We start from the raw sequence: 21,184 nt of genomic DNA, 5'->3' as shown, positions 1-21,184 counted from the left end.
TCATCGGTGTCATGACAAGTGTCCTTATGAAATCCATAATACTTGCTTTTATCTAGCTGAGTAGAATCAGCTTTTAGGGCTTTAGACCAACAGAATTCCCTATCTCTTTCAATTTCCATTAAGATCTAACTTCTGGGAGCATTCAATTCAGCATATTCGGTGAAATTTTTGCCCGGGTCCTCCCTTCTTCGGGGTTGAATCAGTGTTTTGCTCAGTTCTAGGATACTTGTCCTTAGCATTATATTCTAGATCAGTCTTTCGCTTCTTTCCACCAGCAAGCTCGTTATTCACTACTGTTTTCCTCATACTTTCCTCTACTTTGATATACTTCCCGACCCTATCTTGGAGCTGAAACATGCTTTTAGGGGGGCGCTTGGCCAAGGATATCTTGAAGAACTCATCCCGACTTTCCTGCTGCAGTGCCATCATAGCTACCTTGTCATCAAGGTCTGGGACCTTCAAAGCTTCCTTGGTAAAATGATTTAGATAGTCTCTCAATGACTCTTTTGCTCCTTGCACAATACTCATGATAGATGCTGAACTTTTCTCATGCACTCTTTCATTGATGAATTGCTTAATGAAAGCTTGTCTCAAGTCTCTAAAGGATCCAATCGAATTTGGTTGCAAACGACTATACCATCTTTGAATCATTCCTAACAGGGTTTGAGGAAAGACCCGACACTTAATAGCATCATTCACGGGCTGCAACAATAGTGCATTGGAGAATATGATCTTGACATGATTTGCGGGATCTCTAGTGCCATCATAGGCTTTGATAGTGGGCATCTTAAACTTTCTTGAAAAATGGGTATTCATTATCTCTTCAGTGAAGGGTGGAGTTGGATCATCAGGATTTCCTAAGGGTAGAAGATCATTCGGGTCAGCCCTTGGGATAACAACCCTTCTTGGTATTGGACCATCCAGGTCTATAACTGGAGGGGGATTTCTCCTCCTCGGGGGTAGTAGGGGCCTTAGGTGCGCTTCCAATTCGCGCTTTAGCCTTTGGATCTCAGCTTCATGAGCCCTGATCCTCTCCTGTACTTCCTGGGTATTAGTCCCTTGTGTGGTTCTGGGGAGTTGATTAGCATTAGTCATTGGCTCTTTACCAGCACTCCTCCTCCTAAGAGCCACATCGTCATCCGAAGATTCAGAGTCTCTTTCAGTATATGGTCCAGAGTATTATTGGTCCTCCGGAATAGGAGCCAAACCTCATATGTAGGGGGTTTCTGTCCTCGTGCTTCACTCCGATTAGCATGTCCACTTCCTCCAACCTCGGGATATAGGGGAATCCCATAGGGGGATTAGTGGTTACAATAGTTGAATATTCATACCTAATAGGTTGAGAGTTCACAGGTGCATGTACCTGCTGAAGTTGGGGATTCGTCCCTTGAGGAGCCGGGGGATTCTTCCCTTGTGGCTGAGGCTCAGTTGCCCCTATCGGGGTTCCTCCTTGGGTAGAGGCGTAGGACGAGTGTGGGGGTATCTTCACCGTTGACGAAATCATTTAAGTTGTCCCAGCTGATGTTCCTTCAGGGGCGCTGTTTCCACTTCATGTTCTCGCCATGGTTGTTGTTATGCCTTCCCACAGACGGTGACAAATGTTATGGATTAAAACTAGGGTGTATTAACTACTTTATTTATTACTAGGGTTCGTAAGCTTCAAGACTCGATTTGACTGCTCTTGTATTTTGTGACTCGATCTGCCTTAACAAGATGCCTACGTACTTTGCTGATTACCAACGATCAAGTCAAAAATTATAGTTCTGATTTGGTGGGGGTGAGACCCCTTATATAGGTGTTGGGAGTCTTTGAATTGGACTAGAACTAGGAGACTTGGTGGGCAAGTCTCTGAATGAGAATGGACTTTAGAGTCATAGGAAGTAGGAAACTGATTTCTTATCTTATGAGAGCTCTTGGAGGCCAATCTCCAAGGAATTGTGCCCTTATCTGGAATTTATTTATTAGCTGATTTATTCCTTATTATTTAATTTCATAATTAATTAATATTCAGGGTTTTGGGCCCTTTCTAATGGGCTTAACTGTCAGGCCAATTCTGGTATAATTAATGCGATATTAATTACACAATCAGGGTTTATTTTACTCCCTATCAATTTCCAATAAAATAAATACTTTATAATAGCACCTTAACCAAGTCAAATAGTGGCAAGTCTTATAAGCCAGTTTATTGGCTTATAAGTCCGCAACAACTTGTTGATGAGTATTTGTTGCTTCAACTTATAAGTTAAATTTGCAACTTTAAGTTAAATGTGTAACTATCACCCAGGAAAAGACAATGTAGTGGTAGATGCTTTAAGTAGAAAAGAGAGATTGAATGTATTAACAGTACCCGAGGAATTATATAAGGAATTTCAGAAATTGGAATTGGAAGTCAAAATCTGCAAGTCTAACGAAGTAAAGATGTATATTATGACTTTTCAGCCATAATTGTTAGAAAAGATAAAGAAATATCAAGAGGAAATAATTAATCAGGATATCAATCGTTTAGTAGGAGAAGATTTATGCACTCAAAATGATGACCAAGGTGTTCTCAGATTTTCTTCCAGATTTTGGATTCCACCAGTGGCATAATTGAAAAATGATATTCTACAGGAAGCTCACAACTCAAGGTATTCAATCCATCCAGGAAGTACCAAGATGTACAGAGATTTAAAGAAGAATCATTGGTGGCCATATATTAAAAGAGAATTTATGGAATGGGTCAGCAAATGTTATACATGTCAAAGAGTCAAGGCGGGGCGGGGCACCAGAGGCCAAGTGGATTATTACAACCGTTAGACATTCCAGAGTGGAAGTGGGAGCACATTGCTATAATTTTTATAGTTGGATTACCAAGGACGAAAGCGAACCACGATTCCATTTGGGTTATAGTGGACAGACTAACCAAATCAGCTCATTTCTTTCCTATTAATGAAAGTTTTTCATTGGACAAGTTGGTTCACATGTATTTGAAGGAAATAGTAGTTCGTCAATGGAGTCCCTGTGTCTATTGTATCTGATCGAGATCTATGATTCAATTCAAGATTTTGGAAAAGTTTTCAAGAATATTTGGGAACTAAACTGAATATGAGTACAGCTTATCATCCAAAAACTGACGGCCAATGCGAAAGAACAGTACAGACTATTGAAGATATGTTACGTGTTTTTGCCATTGATTTCAAAGGAAATTGGGATGAACATTTGCCCTTAGTGGAATTTGCTTACAATAACAGCTATCATGCCAGTATCGGAATGCCTCCCTATGAAGCTCTTTGTGGACGCAAATGCCGATCACCAGTATATTGGGATGAAGTCGCAGAACGTAAAATACTTGGACCCGAGTTGGTGCAACAGAAAAAAGAAGTTGTTGAAGTTATTCAGAAAAGGTTAATTGCAGCACAAGATCGTCAAAGGAAATATGCAGATCAATCCAGAAAGGATATGGAATTCAAAGAAGGAGATCTAGTGTTACTGAAAGTGTCACCATGGAAAAGATTATCAAGATTCGGAAAGAAAGGAAAGCTGAGTCCTAGATATGTTGGACCTTTTAAAATTTTGAAACATGTCGAGAAGGTAGCTTACGAGTTGGTGTTACCCCCCGCATATGGAGCATATTCATAATGTATTTCATGTATTGATGCTTAAGAAGTATAATCTAGACTCTAGGCATGTGATCGAGTATGAGCCGATAGAACTTTAGGCAGATTTGTCATATGGAGAGAGTCCGATAGAGATTCTAGAAGAAAGAGAAAAGGTATTAAGGAATAAAGTTGTAAAATTAGTAAACCTAAAGGTTGAAGAGTCAACCTGGGAACTAGAAAATGATATGCAAGAAAAGTACCCTTATTTGTTTACTTAGGATATTCTGAGGACATAATCCTTTTAAGAGGGGATGATGTAATATCCGGGATATAGCGTGTAAATATTTTTATCAATGAATAATTATTATGTAATTATTATGTGATTTCTGGTGATTTATCAGATGATTGATATTAATATTTAGATGTTTATACATGATAAAATGTGAGCATGTTAATTCAAATATGACAAGAATAAAATATAGATAATTTTGGTATTTTCTGGTAATTTTTAGGTTGTTAAATGATTTTATAATGATTTATGGATTTAATAATTAATTTCCATATAATTATAAAACTATTTTATAAAACCGAGAATCGTCCAATTTCAACCATTTTTATGTTTTTACAACCCGAAACTCTTCGGCAAACTCCTTCCTAACCTAATCTAATTATTATGAACATTTTCCATGTTTTTGACTTTTTTGATCCGGAGTACGGTTTGACCCGTACGAGTCCCGGCGCAAATTTTTTAATACGATAGCCATTTCGATAGATCAATAAAACTCGTATTCTCGAGAGGTAAGATATTTTTACATTATTTTCTCGTAAAGTGTTTTATATGAAGCCCAGTTTTGATAATTATCCAACACTAATATCAAATCGGATCGTTTTTGCAGTTACTTAGCGACTAAGTAACCTATTTCTGGATCCAATACGATCCAACGGGTATTAATATTCCATAAGTATAAATAACCTTTTTCTTATTTTATTTTATTCGTATAATTGTAATAACCCCAATTTTTGGAATTTTTGAAACCCCTATGAATAGTGTTTTTGCTGATTATGCTGAATAAGAAAACTTTTCATGCCACACTTTGTAGAGGTTCTTTTATTGTCATTCTGAGATCTTATTAGTACTCTATATGGTATATAAGTGTATGTAAAGATCGTCAGAATCCGAATTCGAACACTTTGATTTTTCCCGAAAATCCACCAGATACCGAAAGAATTGAGTATAAGGTAACAGGATAAAAAGGATTTAAATTCAAGGAGTATAAGAGATGATCATAAAAGGAATATAATATATTGAGAAAGGTTAAGGAAACCCAAGTAATAAGATCCCGGGTATGATCCCTCAAACGATAAACGAGAACGAAAGTTAAGCGAACCGTATAACAGATCAGCGGTCATTAGCCAAGTAATTAGGAGTTAATCAAAGAGGTTAATGATGATGATGTCATCACACCAACAAGAAGATGATAAGTGTGGGAAGGTGACATAGGAAAATGACATAAGCATGACCAAAGGGAAGGAAGTGTTGGTTGATTATAAACCACACAAAATTTACCATAGTTAAAAGGTAATTAATCAAAACAAAAGCAAAACAACCAACAAAACAAATCACAAACCACAAAAACACATTTTCTCCACCTTTCCAAGCAAGAAGCTCTCGGCTTCTTCACTTTTTCAAAGACAAGAAAATCAAAATCCAAGTTCCAAGCTTTGTTAATTAGTGAGGTAATTATCTAAGGTTCCTTGTACATAGATATAGATATCCTATAAGTCTAAGCTTCAAATTCCTTCACAATCTCTTCCTAAAATTCATGGAAGAAGAGAGTGAATAGTGTTTTTCAAGAACATGAAATTTTGATCTTGTGTTTTTGTTTAGATTATGCTTTAGTAAGGATTTTCCAAGGTTCTTCAAGCTCATTACTTACTCCTACTCACAAGGAAGGTATAATCTCTTAACCTAGAATTATTATTGAATGTTAAGGGCTTGTTATGAGTAGTATAGTTTATGAGAAGCATGGTTATTGAATGTTTAAAGATTGGTTGGTTTTGAGATGTTTTTGGAGTTGTAAATCTTGATTATTAGTTAATGAACTTAAGAAAGCTTTTAGTTCATGATTGAGAAGTAGTATAAATTGGAGAACTTGAGGTGTTGGGGCTGTTGTAGTATTGTATGGATGGAGTTTGGTTGTAGTCATGATTATGGATTGATTGTGGATTAATTTAGAGTAGTATAAAATTTGGTAATCGCGTAAACATAGCCGTCGTAATGCCCGATTTACTTTAGACTGTTTTTGTTCTTAACATTAGGACCCGTGAACTCACTGTTAGGTTTTCACCATTGCCATTATTAGATAGTTCATGTTACGAGCTTCGTTTTGATATGTGGTTCACTTGAAACCGATGTACGGTTTAGGAGAAACGACCGTTTTAAGTAACGGCGTTTCGCGAACGAACCATTACCCCTCGCCTTACTTTGAAACATTGGTTAAGGCCCTTAAATGACTAATTGGAATATGAAACAATTATGTAAAGTGGGTTAGACAGTTGGTAGGGTACTCACGAAAGAATCTCCTTCAAACTCTTAATGGTTAATTTATTAAAAATGGTGGAGCCGAGGGTACTCGAGCGACTTAAGTGAATCGTTAAGCGCAAAAGCGAATGTTAGGGTCTAATTGGTTAAAGTATAGATTCTTAAGCGACTTTGGTTTAATTCCAACTTATATGATGTTTATAGGTTACCAGACTCGTCCCAAGCCTTTTATCACCCCCAGTCGCTCAGGCAAGTTTTCTACCCGTTATACTGTTGTTGTGATGTATATATGTATATGCATTATCTTGTGATATATGCATGATGGTTAATTAGCAAATCTTGCGATATATTGGACCATGTGATATGGTATATATGCATGTCTGTTTCGTAATCTTGATATTTATCTGTTGATTCCAATGCTTATAGTTGCATAATACCTATGCTAGAGATAAGAAATAATTGAGTATACCCTTAGTATAGGGGACCCAAAGGTGAACATTTTCTAAAACCGGGAGTCGATGTTCCCGAGAATATTATATATATTTATATATATATAAATATAGTTTTCAAAACTATTAATTGAATAAGGTTTATTCGATAACTTTATTTTTATTAATGAATATTACTTTTAATATTCATTCGAGGACTTATGACTCCGTTTACTTTATTTAATGAATATTACTTTGAATATTCATTCGAGGACTTATGACTCCGTTTATTTTGTTTAATGAATATTACTTTGAATATTCATTCGAGGACTTATGACTCTGTTTATTCTATTTAATGACTATATTATTTTGAATATTTATTCGAGGACTTATGACTCCGCTTATTTACTAAATAATATTCTTTATTTTATTAAAGAATAATGTTTCGATAATCAAACTTATTTTTGATTATTCAAATAAAGATCATACTTTCGTATAAGTATATCTTTGGTTATTCAATATTCATTTCAAGTATGAGTTTTAAAACTTCTACTTCAATTATTTTTATAAAAATTATTCTTTATGGGAATATTATTTAAATAATAATATTCAGATATTTCTAATATATTGGGACTGATTTATTTTATTAAATCAGCATTACTCCAAACATTCTTAAAAATGTTTTCGAGTCTTCAAAATGATTTTAAAAAGTTAGGGCGGATCCCAAAACTCATTTTTATATTTAAGATCCTCCTTTCGAAGGGGATTTAAATACTCGCTCAAAACCTGAGGGATCCGGCTCTGTGGTGTATTTTATATTCACAACGAGGTTGTTATTTTGACAAATGAATTGATTACTTACCCAACGTTCGGGAAGTAAGCCCATCTAATTGAGTCGGCATAAGCGACATGCCGGGGTACGGTCTATCAAAGTGTAAGTGGCTGGGTGGCAGTCCATCAACGCGTAAGAGGCCGGGTGGCGGTCCAGCACAAGGTCCTAATGAGGCCAGGGTGATGACCGGTGGGGGATTCATCCATCTACTAGTAGAAAAGGTTACTTATTGGTATCTTTGCCTGATCAGCAAGATATCGGGTTTATGCCAAAATTCTTTTCTCCTTTCCAAATTTATTGGATATTACAACTCTGTTCATACTTTACATGACATAGGTTTTCAGGAAATGTATGAGATATATATATATGGATATATATTGGGACTTAATGGAGTATCTCGTAACTTCATTTCATTCAATAATATTTCAAAAATTGAATCTATTCAAATCTTATCTTGTAGTCTCATCTATGTGATGAACTTTTGAAACTGATTATACCTTGAACGGTGGTAGTTCAAGTAGTATTAAAAGATATAAGTATATTGGAGTATCTTGTAACTTCATCTTTTCAACTTATATCTAGTTAATGATTATCTTATGCATGACAAAGATTTTCAGAAAAATGTGGAGACAAGGTTAGATATATGAGATCACCTTGCAACGATATTTTATACAGTTATAAACTGGAACTCTGGGTTTATTATATATGGCAGAGGATTTCAAAGATTTTGAAAAGCATATATGTATTATATACTGAATATTTTGCGACTTCGTCGCATTAAGATATCAAACTTGGTTCATTTCTTCTTGACCAAGACTTTCATGAGTACTATAAGGATGCTCATATATTGTTAATTATTATACATATTATTTCGGTGGGCTTGTTGCTCACCCTTGCTTTCTTCTTTCATCACTCAACAACAGATAACAAAGATGAACATGACCAAGCTTCCAATTCGCAAGCGGTTAGGAAACGTTCTGCAGTTTTCTGGAAGCGTTGATGCCGCCATAGCTGAGGTAGGAACTACCAATAGGCTAGGCTTTCAACTATTGATGAACCAGACTTATGTATATTATAAATTGTAATAATGGAAAAGAATATGTAAATTATTTGGAAACCCTTTTGAGGTGAAATGGTTTATAATTGTGGAATAAAATGACTTGTATTAATTTTGGTATTCATCTCTGAGACTATAACTTGTGGTGTGTGTGTTTATTGTGGGGTCACAGTACAGAGTAGTTGATTGTTTATTAAGATTGTGTGTTATTAAGGGAAATGGAACTCGTGACAACCCGGATCCCCGACCCCGGATTTGGGGGTGTTACAATAATCATAAACAAATAGTTAAAATATATAATTTACAGAGAAAAACTCGAAAATTCGTTGTGTTCTTGAGAATCGAACCTAAAAATGAAAGCGTTACCGGACTTGGAATCAAGCGTGCCACATACCAAATCGAAGCTCTCGAAAAACTATTTCAGAATCAATCATCAATTTCAGTGCATATATCAAGGTTATTTTCCTATTTAATTATTTAATTTTGAATTAATTAAAGATTAATATATGAAATTTTGATTTTGATGTTGTTGATATGATTTGATGATTGTAACTTGTAGATAATTTTGTCCTGGTCATTTTGGTATATTATATGTTGAATTTGGAGTTCAATAACATGTAGAAAATTGAGTTTAATTCTCGAATTATTGAAATTAGGTTTTATAACTTTGAATGTTCTTAATTGTAATTTAGTATTTCTTTGTTAAGGGTTATTAGCTGAAATTGATTACACCAGTGTGTAGATCGTTGAAAAACGAATCGAATGGTGTATATAAGATTAACAGACGATAACGTAAATGATATGGCCGTAAAAATGAACACAGCGGCGACGTAAAATTTGGCCCATTTCCGGCCAAACTCCGTGTTATTTGCTGAGTCTGATGGCACAAATGTGTTGCTGGGATAGAGTAGATCATTCGCTGTTGATTTTGTGAGTTCTTGGCGAGTTTACAGTTGCCAGAAAAGCTCTAGTCACCGTTAATGGCGACAGGCCGGCGGGCATCACCGGAGAAGACAACCGGGGGTTAAAATTAGAGTTTAGCCCCCAGTCGTTTTCAAAATTATAATTTCAGTATTCTAGTTTTAAAAACTTGCAAAACTTGGATTTATGTTTTAAAATTTGCAAATATTAGTTTTTTGTTTTAATTTTTTTAAAAAATTGTTTTTTTCTTTTTATAATTATTTTCGGAAATTGTTTTAAATTATTTTAAATTCCAAAAATTTATTATTTATTATTCTGAAAATTATTTTTAATTCCATAAAAAATCTAAATTATTTAATTAACTAATTTTAGTTGATAATTAATTATTTAATTATTAAATCATTTTAATATTAATTGATTAATTAATTCAATTAGTTATTATTTAATTTTAATTGATTATTTATTTAGATTTTACTAGTTCTTTTGATTTAAAAAAATCTGAAAAATAATTTCGAGCTTTACAATATTATTATAAATTATTTTCAAGGTTTGATAATTATTATTAAATGATTTTAAAGTCAGATTCGGGTATTCTAACCCTATTATTTAATTATAAAATGATTCGGAGACCCGTTTTAGTTTCGAAAAATGTTCAAAAATTTGTATAAAATACCTGGAAAATCATTTTAACCCCGAATTTTTTTAATAGTTATTTTGACTGAATATCTTACGTGATTTGTGCTATATGTGATCTGATTGATTTATAATATACCTGTATGTGCATTATTTGACAGTTTTTATCGTAACTTTCAATCCGTAAGTCGGATTTAAGTGAAACGAAGGGTATATGGAAGCTTATAACGAATAGAACGAGATGAGAATATGTATTGATGAATACATGTGATGTCTAACAGAAGAAGCAAGACGTAGAAAAGGAAAGCAAGTGGTTAGTGAGTCAAAATCAGTAGACGAGTACAAGTAAAGTAAAAGCAGATTAATAAGGCAAGTGTTTCTGCTCTTTCTTATGATGTAGCAAGTATTTTCGAACTCTCTTCATATATTGCAAGTATTCTGAATAGTTCTTGTTCTATATTGCAAGTACCTTGAAGTACTTAACCCTAAACCCTGGTTATTGTTATTGATCTTGAGCCGTAAGTCTTATTCTTCGTAAACCGTTGATTGTTGAATATTACGATACAAACCACACATATACGATACTACTCCATAAATACATATATACCACATACTGATTCTTGATATGGAATTGCTTAACATACAAACCTTTATGCCTTTTATAACAGAAGACCAATCCTTGTAACCATTGAACCCTTAGTCTTCTACTTTCTGATTCTTTCCTTGGTTGAAGGTCAATCTTCATATTTATCTTGTTATACCTTCAGGGTATTATGAATCACCCGATGCTTTGAGATAAATGTTGGTTATGATTGAGCTTATTTATTTATATTATTTATCATATTGTTATTATAGAATTGGATTGTTTTTAAATATGGACCAGATTCGTGGTCAGACCAGATTCGTGGTCATGATAGGCCAATGTGTGCCTTAGATCCAGTATATAAAGCAGAGCTGTGAGCTTTGCTCGGGGTTAGTGCGTGACTGATCAGCAGCCTAAACTTGGTTTTTAAATAAAAGTGAATATCCAATTCTAATCATTTCTTATCAGGAAACTTGATTCCTTATATCATTTCAATTGATCATTTCTTAATTTCAGTGTTATCATTGTGACTTGATGAGCTAGTTAGCTCACTCTTGCAAATCTGTTTATGTTCTTTTCCAGTTAAAAAGGAAATTTGTGGTAGCGAGGATCCCCATACAAGTGTGTGAGCTAGGTTTCTAGGTTAAAATAAAATATATACTAGCAGATGATGTTTTGTCTTAGTTTGTGTTGAAAGTTTGTAAGACTGTTTTACTTTCAGTTATAAGATAAATAAATTGGGATTTGGTATATTGTAATATAGATAAGGTTGTGATTTATGGGCATACTTTAAATTGTTGCGAACTGTGGTTATGGTAAGTAGGGTCATTGCACATATAATTTTGATAAACATGTTTATATATGGTGTATGTGTGTGTGTTGTGGACCCCAAACTTCTGACCCGGGTTTGAAGGGCGCCACACCCGATTTTTTTAAAAGAACGAAGTAAGTGCTACGAGCAAATATTAGAGATATGATGTCCAAAATGAAAATTTAAGGCATATGATAATAAAATTTGATCCAAAGTGATGCTTTATTTTACTAAGGCAAAACCTTATTTTTAAGTCACTTCTCTCATTGCACTATGTTATTCCCAAACAAAGCAATAAGAATTACATAAGGGGGGTTGAATGTAATTCTGGCTTTTTTTTTGATTTTAAGAATGTTCTTACTTAATATATAATTGTGTTTGATTTTGCAAGAAGTGCGGAATGAAAGTAAAATAGAAATCAAAACACAAAGCAATAAAACACAAGGCTTTAAAACTTTTGGTGGATTTAAAATTATCCACCAGAGATATATATAAAGATGAGAACTCTGTGATGCTTGAATAACACACATCTGTTTACAAGTTGAACAACAAGAACAATTGAGAAATTATTTACAAATTTTGTTTTTTCTATTTCTCAAGTGTTTCTTTCTAACTTTAAATCTATTTCAACTTGCTACTCTTGGTTTATATATTACCAAGTTACATAATAGTAAGACAAGATAATAAGACAAACTAAATCTAGTCTAATTTTATGCTGCTATATTACTCTATCCAGCATCTTTGAATATCTTCATAATTGCATGGAAATGGTAATTTTTCTTTGTTCTCTAAGTCCTGCAATTAGGATGCCATATTCCATTTGCAAACACCCGATGCATGTGACTGTGTTGTCACTGTCAACTGCTCTTTTGAATTTATGATCATCCGCGGGGACTATGTTGGTCATCCGTCGGGAGCCTTGTTGATTATCTGTCAGGAACCTTTGTAGATCATCCGTCGGGAGTCTTTCTATCACTTGACTCTATTTCACTTATACATAATTACAAGTAATCTTATATTTATAATTAGCCAACCTATCCCGTATATCAATCTAGTAGTCAACAGGACTCAAAGAATCCTACAACATCTACTCAACTAAAATATTGTTATTTGAAGAAATGTGCTACAATACTTATTGTTACATAAGCTACACTCTCGATGGATGTTCAGAGGTCATCCACCGGGACTATAAAGATCATCCGTCGGGACTATTGTAGAACATCTGTCGAGAGCTACAAAAACACTAAGTTAAATCTACTAAGGTATTTTGTTCAACTTATCATCAAGTTCACAACATATTTCTAATAATCTCCCCCAATTTATGTCTACTGGAATTGTAGCCATAAATTAAGAGAAACTTGATGATAACAAAACATCATAAATGTACAGATTGAATTATGGTAGATAAAACTAGTAATTGCTAAAGTTTATTTGAAAATTGAACAAAGTAAAGTGTACAAAGAGTTCTCACAATCATTATCAAGGTGCTCCTCTAGTCTGAACAAATGTTTTCTATTTCCTTGATTGTCTTGATTTCTTCCCAAGCTTCCAGTTATTTTCTTCTATTTGATTTTGGAGTTGTCTGTTAAATTCAAATTCTTTAACATTTCATAGATCTAGCTTTCCTTGCATTTCCAATAGAGTCTCATTGCTTGAGATGCTTAATTGGTCATCCAGTCTGAAGAATCTCCTAACACCTTTATCATCCATGAATTCCATCAGCCAGTAAGGCCTCAAGTGCATTGTATTTCTTGTGAAGGGAATTGATAGAGTCCTTGGGAGCGTATTTGAGGCTTTTCTGCTCCTTAGTTCTTCTATCTTCTTTAGAACCAATTTCTTGGCAGTCACATTGAATCCAAAATTTTTCTTGAAAGATGAGAAGATCTTTATCAAAACAGTACAATTTTCTTGAAGAATCTTGTGAAGGGGCCACGTGATCTCTTTCCCACTTTTGTATTTGAACACCAGTCTTTCAGGGAGATTTCTGTGAGCATCAATTCCCCTCACTTCTTCTAATTCATCCATGTAGAGATTGATATTTGAAAATTCCTTGATATCACAGATGTATAGAAGATCTCCCTTGTTGACAGTTGGTTGAGCTTTGGTTAAGGTTTTGGTTTTGAGTTTCATAGACTTGACCTTCTTGATTGCTCTTGTCTTTATCTTCTTTAGCTTGTTGAAGATTGGTAAATTAAGTTCAGGAAGAGGCAAACTTTCCCAGTCTATTGGCTCATCCTTGGGAACTATAGGCTTACCATGAAAATTCTTTGTAGGATCTACCTTAAATTCCTCATGCACCACTGAGGGCTTGGATGTTTGAGTTGTAGATGTAGACTGGTTGGGAATGGAATCTTCCATCTTGTCATCATCAAAATCCAATATTCTTTTGGGAAGGATTTTGTATCTGAACTTCCTTTTCTGTTGAGGTTCCGTGTGCATTTTATGATCTTGATCTTTAGTTACCACAGGTTGTTTCTTAGAAATATTTGTTGCAGTTTTCACAGCTTGAAGCTTGGCTACAATAGCAGCTTGCTTTTTCTTCTGTTTGAGTTTCTTAGCATCTAAAGCAGCTTGCTTCTTTTCTTGCTTGATTCTTTCCTTTTCTTCCTTCTTTGCTTCTGCAAACTGAGGGTGTCCAGCCATCAAACAGATTTCTTTCCCATTCCTGTAGATCTTAATAATATTTCTCTTTAGCACTGAGTCAGTTGGATATTTGAATAATGCAATGGACCTTGCCAACAACTTCTTTTTATCTGGCCTTGGATTCTCAAATATAAGGTCCAAGGGATTCTTGTCAGATGACTTTGGATAATTTCTTTTGGGCTTCAAAACCAAGTTGGCTTTTGGAGACTTTATACAGGAAGGTTGGCCCTTTTCTAAGTTACCCTGACTCATTTCGTTTACATACATTTGTCTCAATTGAGAGAAGTGAGAAAAGACCTTGTCTTTCTTCTCAATTGGACCAAACTTCTTTGCTATCTCTTCATCAATTTTCTTCCATTTTTCATCCAGTTCCTTCTCAACTGTTGCAACATCAAGCTTTTTGAATTTTTGATTTGATTCCAACTTAGCAGCTGTTATCTGGATCAGATCAATGCTGTCCAAGACCGGTGGCTTAGGAAAAGTAATTTCTGGGATAATTACTTGACAGACTTGTATGTTTAGCACATTCTCCCCCTCACTTGTTGGCTCCTCTTGGCTAACTTGAACAATTGAGTGTTTCTCCCCCTTTTTGTTAGCATCAAGTTGAGTAGAGGTAGAAGTCTGTGCAGCAACTAAATTTTGAAGCAACTGAGTTTGTTGAGCTTGATGTAAATGAATTGAAGTGATGGAAGCTTCTAAAGTTTTAAGTCTTGTGTCCAAGGAGTCCACTTTGCTGGAAAGATTAGAGTTTTTCCTTAGTTGTCTGTTGATGTCAAGCAGGGTTGTCTTAGGAAATTTAGCATCCAATCTCTCAGAAACATCCTTCTTGACTTGATCAATCTCTGTTTTAATTTCAGTGATATCCATATTGTGTTGAAGAGATTGAATTTGGTACAGTTGAAGAGAATTGAGATGTGCTTGAAGAAGCTTCCTGATGTTGGCATTGGTTGTAGCTTGAAGAGCTGTCTTAGTTTGTTGAATGATATGAAAGAGAGTAGTCTTGAAGTGTTACTCATCACATTCTTTGGAAAACACCCAATATGGAATGTTTGACCTAGAGCTAGGGCCTGCTTCTCTCCCTGTTTTCATAAACTCTTCCTCATCATCATCTTCATCCCCAAATATATCTTCAGAACCACCAGTTGTGGGTGGCATGGCTGAGATGGCATCTTTGGCTCTTTGCATGGAGATTGTTGTATACACCAAATTTAGCATCCTTTCAGCAGCCACATTATCCTGTTCATCTAGAACTTGATAAACTGAAACATGGTGAGTAAATGCCTCAGCTTCATAAGAAACATAATCTAAGACAACTTGATATTCTTGAAGAATTAATTGTTTCTTTTCAGCCTCATTAACATCAATTAACTCACTTACAATGGGCTCTTTCCAAATTTTAGTACCTGCATTTCTCTCATTTTCTCTATTTTCTTGCATCAAGGGCTCCCCTTGGCTCACCACCCTCACACCCTCACCTTCACCTACCAAGGTGAAACTCCCCTCACTCACTTTTTCCAGGCTGGAAGAAATAGCCTGCATAATTTCTCTCTGTTCCTCTACATTTGCCTGAGAGCAACTCAGCTTCTCACTCTGTTCACTCCCTTCCCTTAATCCTAGGAGTGATTGCACAACTACTAGCTCATCTACACTAGCTTATGTAGTGAGTACCAACGGATGAAGAACATCCGTCGGGGTAGTAGTTAGGATATCCAACGGATGACTGCTGTTAGACACATCCGTCGGGATACAATCACTAGCCGACGGATGAACAATATCCACCAGAATAGAAGAAATGATGGAGTTTGGAGTCGACACTATTGTGGAATCTGTGCAGATTGATGATAATTTAGGCACAGAAGTCTCAAAACTTCCTGAAAGAATTGGCAAGTGAGCCAACAAATCATCTAAAAGATGATGCTCACTTGCACTGAATTTTGGCTTTTCCAACAGAGTTAAAGAAGGAGAATTAGAAAGTGATGTGTGAATCATGTCCATATTCAGAGAATTGGTGGGAGAGCTTTGTGTGTTTGGTGCTTCTATTGTTAAAGATTTTGGCTGTGACTCCACATTTATTGGAGCCACATCAAACTGAATTTGAGAAGGTGTAGTGACTGAGTCTTTAGCTGCAGTTTGTACTGTGTGTGATCCCTGTGCATCCCCAAGTTTTCTAGCTTTCTTCTTTCTTGTATAAGTTTGGGGTGAATCTGTGTCCCTAACCCTTTTGGCATGTGCTCCTGGTTAGGAGCTTGTTTCAATAGTAGCATCCTTTTGGGATGATGAAACTAGAGATGTGTTAATTTCCTTATTATGCACCACAGTTTGTTGGGAAACTGTGGTGTGGCTAGGTTTGGGTACACTCACCTCAACATTATTATTCTTAGGGTTTCTTTTATGTTCACCCTATCCCTCACCAACCTTAACACCCTTCACACTCCCCTATTTGGTTTTGGTGGCTTTTGAAACTGGCATCTTTTGAGAGACACTAAAGTGTGGTTTCTTTGATTTGATTTTTGAAGTTTTGGATATTGTGGCTTGGGTAGGCATCTGTTGGGTCGATGATATAGATGCCATAGCCACAGTCAATGGAAAAAAAACTTGAGAGATGGAAGGAGTAGAGATATAAGTATTTACCTCACTTACCTGAGGGCCCTCCATGATAGGCAAATAAACAAGAGGTACTTCCTTGTGGTGATCATCCCTGTTTAAATCTGCAATTACTCTTCTTTCTTGAACCCAACAATCCAGTTTATTGGTTGGGTACTCAATCACAAGATCCTCACAAATATGGTTAACAATAATTATAGAGAATCTAGCATAATAAATATGCTTAGCACCTCTTTTTGATCTCCCCTAACTTGTAACCTAACTCAAACATGATATCATCACTAAAATTATAGTAACTATCAGTAAGTAGCATGTAGAGCATGTTAAACATGGTAGTGTTAATAGAATCAAAGTTGCTTATCTTACCAGAAAACACCTTGGTAACTACATCACATTGATAACTCCACTCTTTTCTAGGACCTAGCCTCCTAATCTCACTTAACTTAGTGGTTGGAAGTGCATAGCCAATAGAATTAAGTAAGCTAACTAAATCACCATCTGTGTATGGTTTAGTAGTAGTGTTATCAGGAATTTTAAAGCATTCTTGAATAGTATCACTGTTAACGCAAAATTCCTTACCTTTAATGGAGAGAGTTATTATTTTGTCAGTTGCTTGATACACATCAGTAGTCCACATCTCCTCCATGACTTCACAGTAGATTGTGGGTGATTCCAGCATGGCATAACTAAGCTTGCATCCCTTCACAAAATCCATCATTTTGTAATAATCCTTAGAGGCTGGAATTTCTTTGTTCACAAGAGCTACGAAATTGTTCTTCTCATAAATGAATCCTGACTGAGACATGATCTTGACTACTGGTGCCATTGTTAAAGCAAGGAAATTTGCAGAGAGAAAGAGGATTTTGCTTTGAGGAAGAAGAGAGCAGTTAATTGCAATAGAGAAAGATAACAACTAAAATAAACTTGAAGTAAGGCTTTTATGTATTCTCGGATAAAATGGGATAAAAATTTAAGGTAAAAATTAAAGACCCGATAAGAATTGCCCAAACTAGCCATTTAAAAGTAAAATAAACTGTCAAAATTCTGTCAACTATCCGTCGTGATATATTTATAGACTGTAAGTATATCCGATGGATAATGTTCAGAACTTTAACGTCTAAGATGTAGACAATTCAACGGATGAGAATAAGGTAATTATCCGTTGGGTTTAAAATAATCCAGAAAAGTAATTGATTTTTACCAAGCTATTCTATTTCGACGAATGATCAAATTCGATGGATAAGGATCATCCGTCGAGATGTAAAATTTGACATAGCCAAATTTTCATCCAAACAGAAAAGTCAATTAAATTTCTGGCTGTATTTCAACTTGCAAAATTATCACAAATAATTTAAGAGTAATTAAGCATACCTAACTCACTTACCAACTTAGTGAAGGTGGATTCATCTAGTGGCTTGGTAAAGATATCTACAAGTTGCTTCTCACTTGGAACAAAATGAAGTTCCACAGTACCACTCATTACATGTTCCCTAATGAAGTGATACTTGATGTCTATGTGCTTTGTTCTTGAATGATGTACTGGATTTTCAGTAATGGCAATTGCACTTGTGTTATCACATAAAATAGGAATTTTATCCACTTGCAGACTATAGTCCAACAATTGGTTTTTCATCCATAGAATTTGTGCACAACAACTGCCAGCAGCAATATATTCAGCCTTAGCTATAGAAGTAGAGACTGAATTTTGCTTTTTACTGAACCAGGATACTAGCTTGTTTCCTAGAAATTGACAGGTTCCTTTAGTGCTTTTTCTATCAATCTTGCACCCTGCATAGTCTGCATTTGAATAACCAGTTAGATCAAAACCAAAATCTCTAGGGTACCAAATGCCAAGTTTTGGTGTTCCCTTGAGATATCAGAAATTCTCTTTATAGCTATTAAATGAGATTCTCTAGGATCAACCTGAAATCTAGCACAAAGACAAGTAGCAAATATTATATCTGGCCTACTAGCTGTTAATACAAAAGTGAGCCAACCATGCCTCAATAGCTTGAAATATCCACAAACTTTTCAGTAGTGTTTAATTCAAGTTTAGTTGCAGTAGCTATGGGAGTTTTTGCAGATGTGCAATCCATTAGATCAAACTTCTTCAAAAAATCATAAATATATTTGGTCTGACTAATGAAAATTCCATCACTAACTTGCTTAACTTGTAAACCAAGAAAGTAAGTTAGTTCTCCCATCATGCTCATTTTGCAAAGTTTTTCATATGTAGAGCCAAATATAATATCATCTACATAGATTTGAACAAGTATGCTAGAGCTATTAACATTTCTAAAGAATTAAGTTTTGTCAACAGTACCTCTTGTGAAGTGATTTTCTAAGAGAAACTTTGACAAAGTATCATACCAGGCTCTAGGTGCTTGCTTCAATCCATAAAGTGCTTTCAAAAGATAGTAGACATATTCTGGAAAATTTGGATCTTCAAAACCAGGAGGCTGACTGACATATACTTCCTCCTCCAAATCTCCATTCAGAAAGGCACTTTTGACATCCATTGATAGACTTTTAAATTGGCATGGGCTGCATAGGCTAAGAAAATTATGATGGCTTCAAGTCTTGCAACATGAGCAAAAGTCTCATCAAAATCTAGTCCTTCTTGTTGACAATAGCCCTTAGCAACCAATCTAGCTTATTCCTGATAACTATGCCATTTTCATCCATCTTGTTTCTGAATACCCACTTGGTGTCAATTGGATTCTTTCCTTTAGACTTGGGTACCAGCTTCCTTACGTTGTTCCTTTAAATTGGTTTAGCTCCTCCTGTATAGCTAGAACCCAATCAGGATCCAACAGAGCTTCTTCTACCTTTTTGGTTCTTTCTTTGAGAGAAAGTTGCTATATAGGCATTCTTCTTGAGCTGTTTTTCTTGTTTGAACTCTAGAAGATGCATCACCAATGATGAGCTCAAAATGGTGATCTCTAGTCCATTTTCTCTGTTATGGTAGATTAGCTCTTGATGAAGAGGCCTCATAATTATCTTGATGTGTAACTGAGTTTTGATTAGAAGAAACCCCCCTGAGTTTGTGAATCTTTAATTTGAAGAAAGAGTTCTTTCTGTAAGTGATCTGTTTTGACTCTCAGCTTCTCTCATTGTTCCGAAGGATTATGCACTTTGTATCTCGATGGATGAAGCTGATTGTCTAACAACGGATGATGCATTATGTAGCTCGACTGATGCTGAATTTTGTGCATCATTGGAGATAGTCTTTTCTGCATTATCCCTAGCCACTGTTTCTTGATCACTATCATCATCACTGTCATTACTAATCATCTCAACATTATCAAATTTGAGGCTATCATGGAAACCTTCATCTTTTAGTCCTTCAATCTTCTTATCATCAAACACAACATGTACAGATTCCATGACAATGTTTGTTCTGAGATTGTAGACTCTATATGCTTTCTAACAACATATCCAACAAAAATTCCTTCATCTGCTTTAGCATCGAACTTTCCATGCTGTTCAGCTTTATTCCTTAGAATGTAGCATTTGCATCCAAAGACATGAAGAAAATTTAGAGTTGGCTTCCTATTCTTGAATATCTGATATGGAGTCATGCCTTTTGCTTGATTGATCAAGGAGATATTCTGAGTATAACATGTTGTATTCATAGCCTCTGCCCAAAAGTAAGTTGGAAGCCTTGATTCTTCAAGCATAGTTCTTGCAGCTTCAATAAGTGATCTATTCTTCCTTTCCACCACTCCATTTTGTTGTGGAGTTCTTGCTGCAGAAAACTCATGCATGATTCCATACTCTTCACGAAACACTTTCATCATAGAATTTTTGAACTCAGTTCCATTATCACTCCCGATTCTTCTAACCTTTAAGTCAGGATGATTGTTAACTTGCCTTATGTGATTGGTGATGATTTCACTAGCCACATCTTTGGACTTAAGAAAATATGTCCAAGAAAACTTTGAAAATCATCCACAATTACTAGGAAATATCTCTTCTTTGAGATAGATAACACATTTACTGGTCCAAATAAGTCCATGTGAAGTAGCTGTAAAGGTTCTTCAATAGATGATTCAAGCTTCTTTCTGAATGATGCTTTAATCTGCTTTCCTTTTTGGCAGGCATCACACAATCCATCCTTTGAAAACTCTACTTGAGGAATACCTTATCCAATTCTTTCTTGACTAGCTCATTCATGGTCTTGAAGTTTAGATGGGATAGCTTCTTGTGTCATATCCAACTTTCATCTTGACTTGATTTACTAAGAAGACAAATTACTGATTCTGCATTTATTGAGTTGAAGTCAGCTAGATACACATTGCCTTTTCACACTCCAGTGAGAACCACTTTATTGTTCTTCTTGTTAGTCACAACACAGGTTCTGCATTAAAAGTAACTGAGTTGCCCTTATCACAAAACTGGCTGATGCTCAACAGATTATGCTTGAGTCCATCCACTAGGGCAACCTCTTCAATGATGACATTATCCTTTGAAAGCCATCCATATCCCATAGTATAACCCTTGATGTCATCTCCAAAAGTGATACTTGGGCTAGCTCTTTCCTTGAACTCAG

Source organism: Apium graveolens, chromosome 5, assembly GCF_009905375.1.
Source record: "Apium graveolens cultivar Ventura chromosome 5, ASM990537v1, whole genome shotgun sequence".
NCBI lineage: Eukaryota > Viridiplantae > Streptophyta > Magnoliopsida > Apiales > Apiaceae > Apium > Apium graveolens.
The sequence above is the reverse complement of the archived record's forward strand: the minus strand, read 5'-3'. Positions refer to the sequence as shown.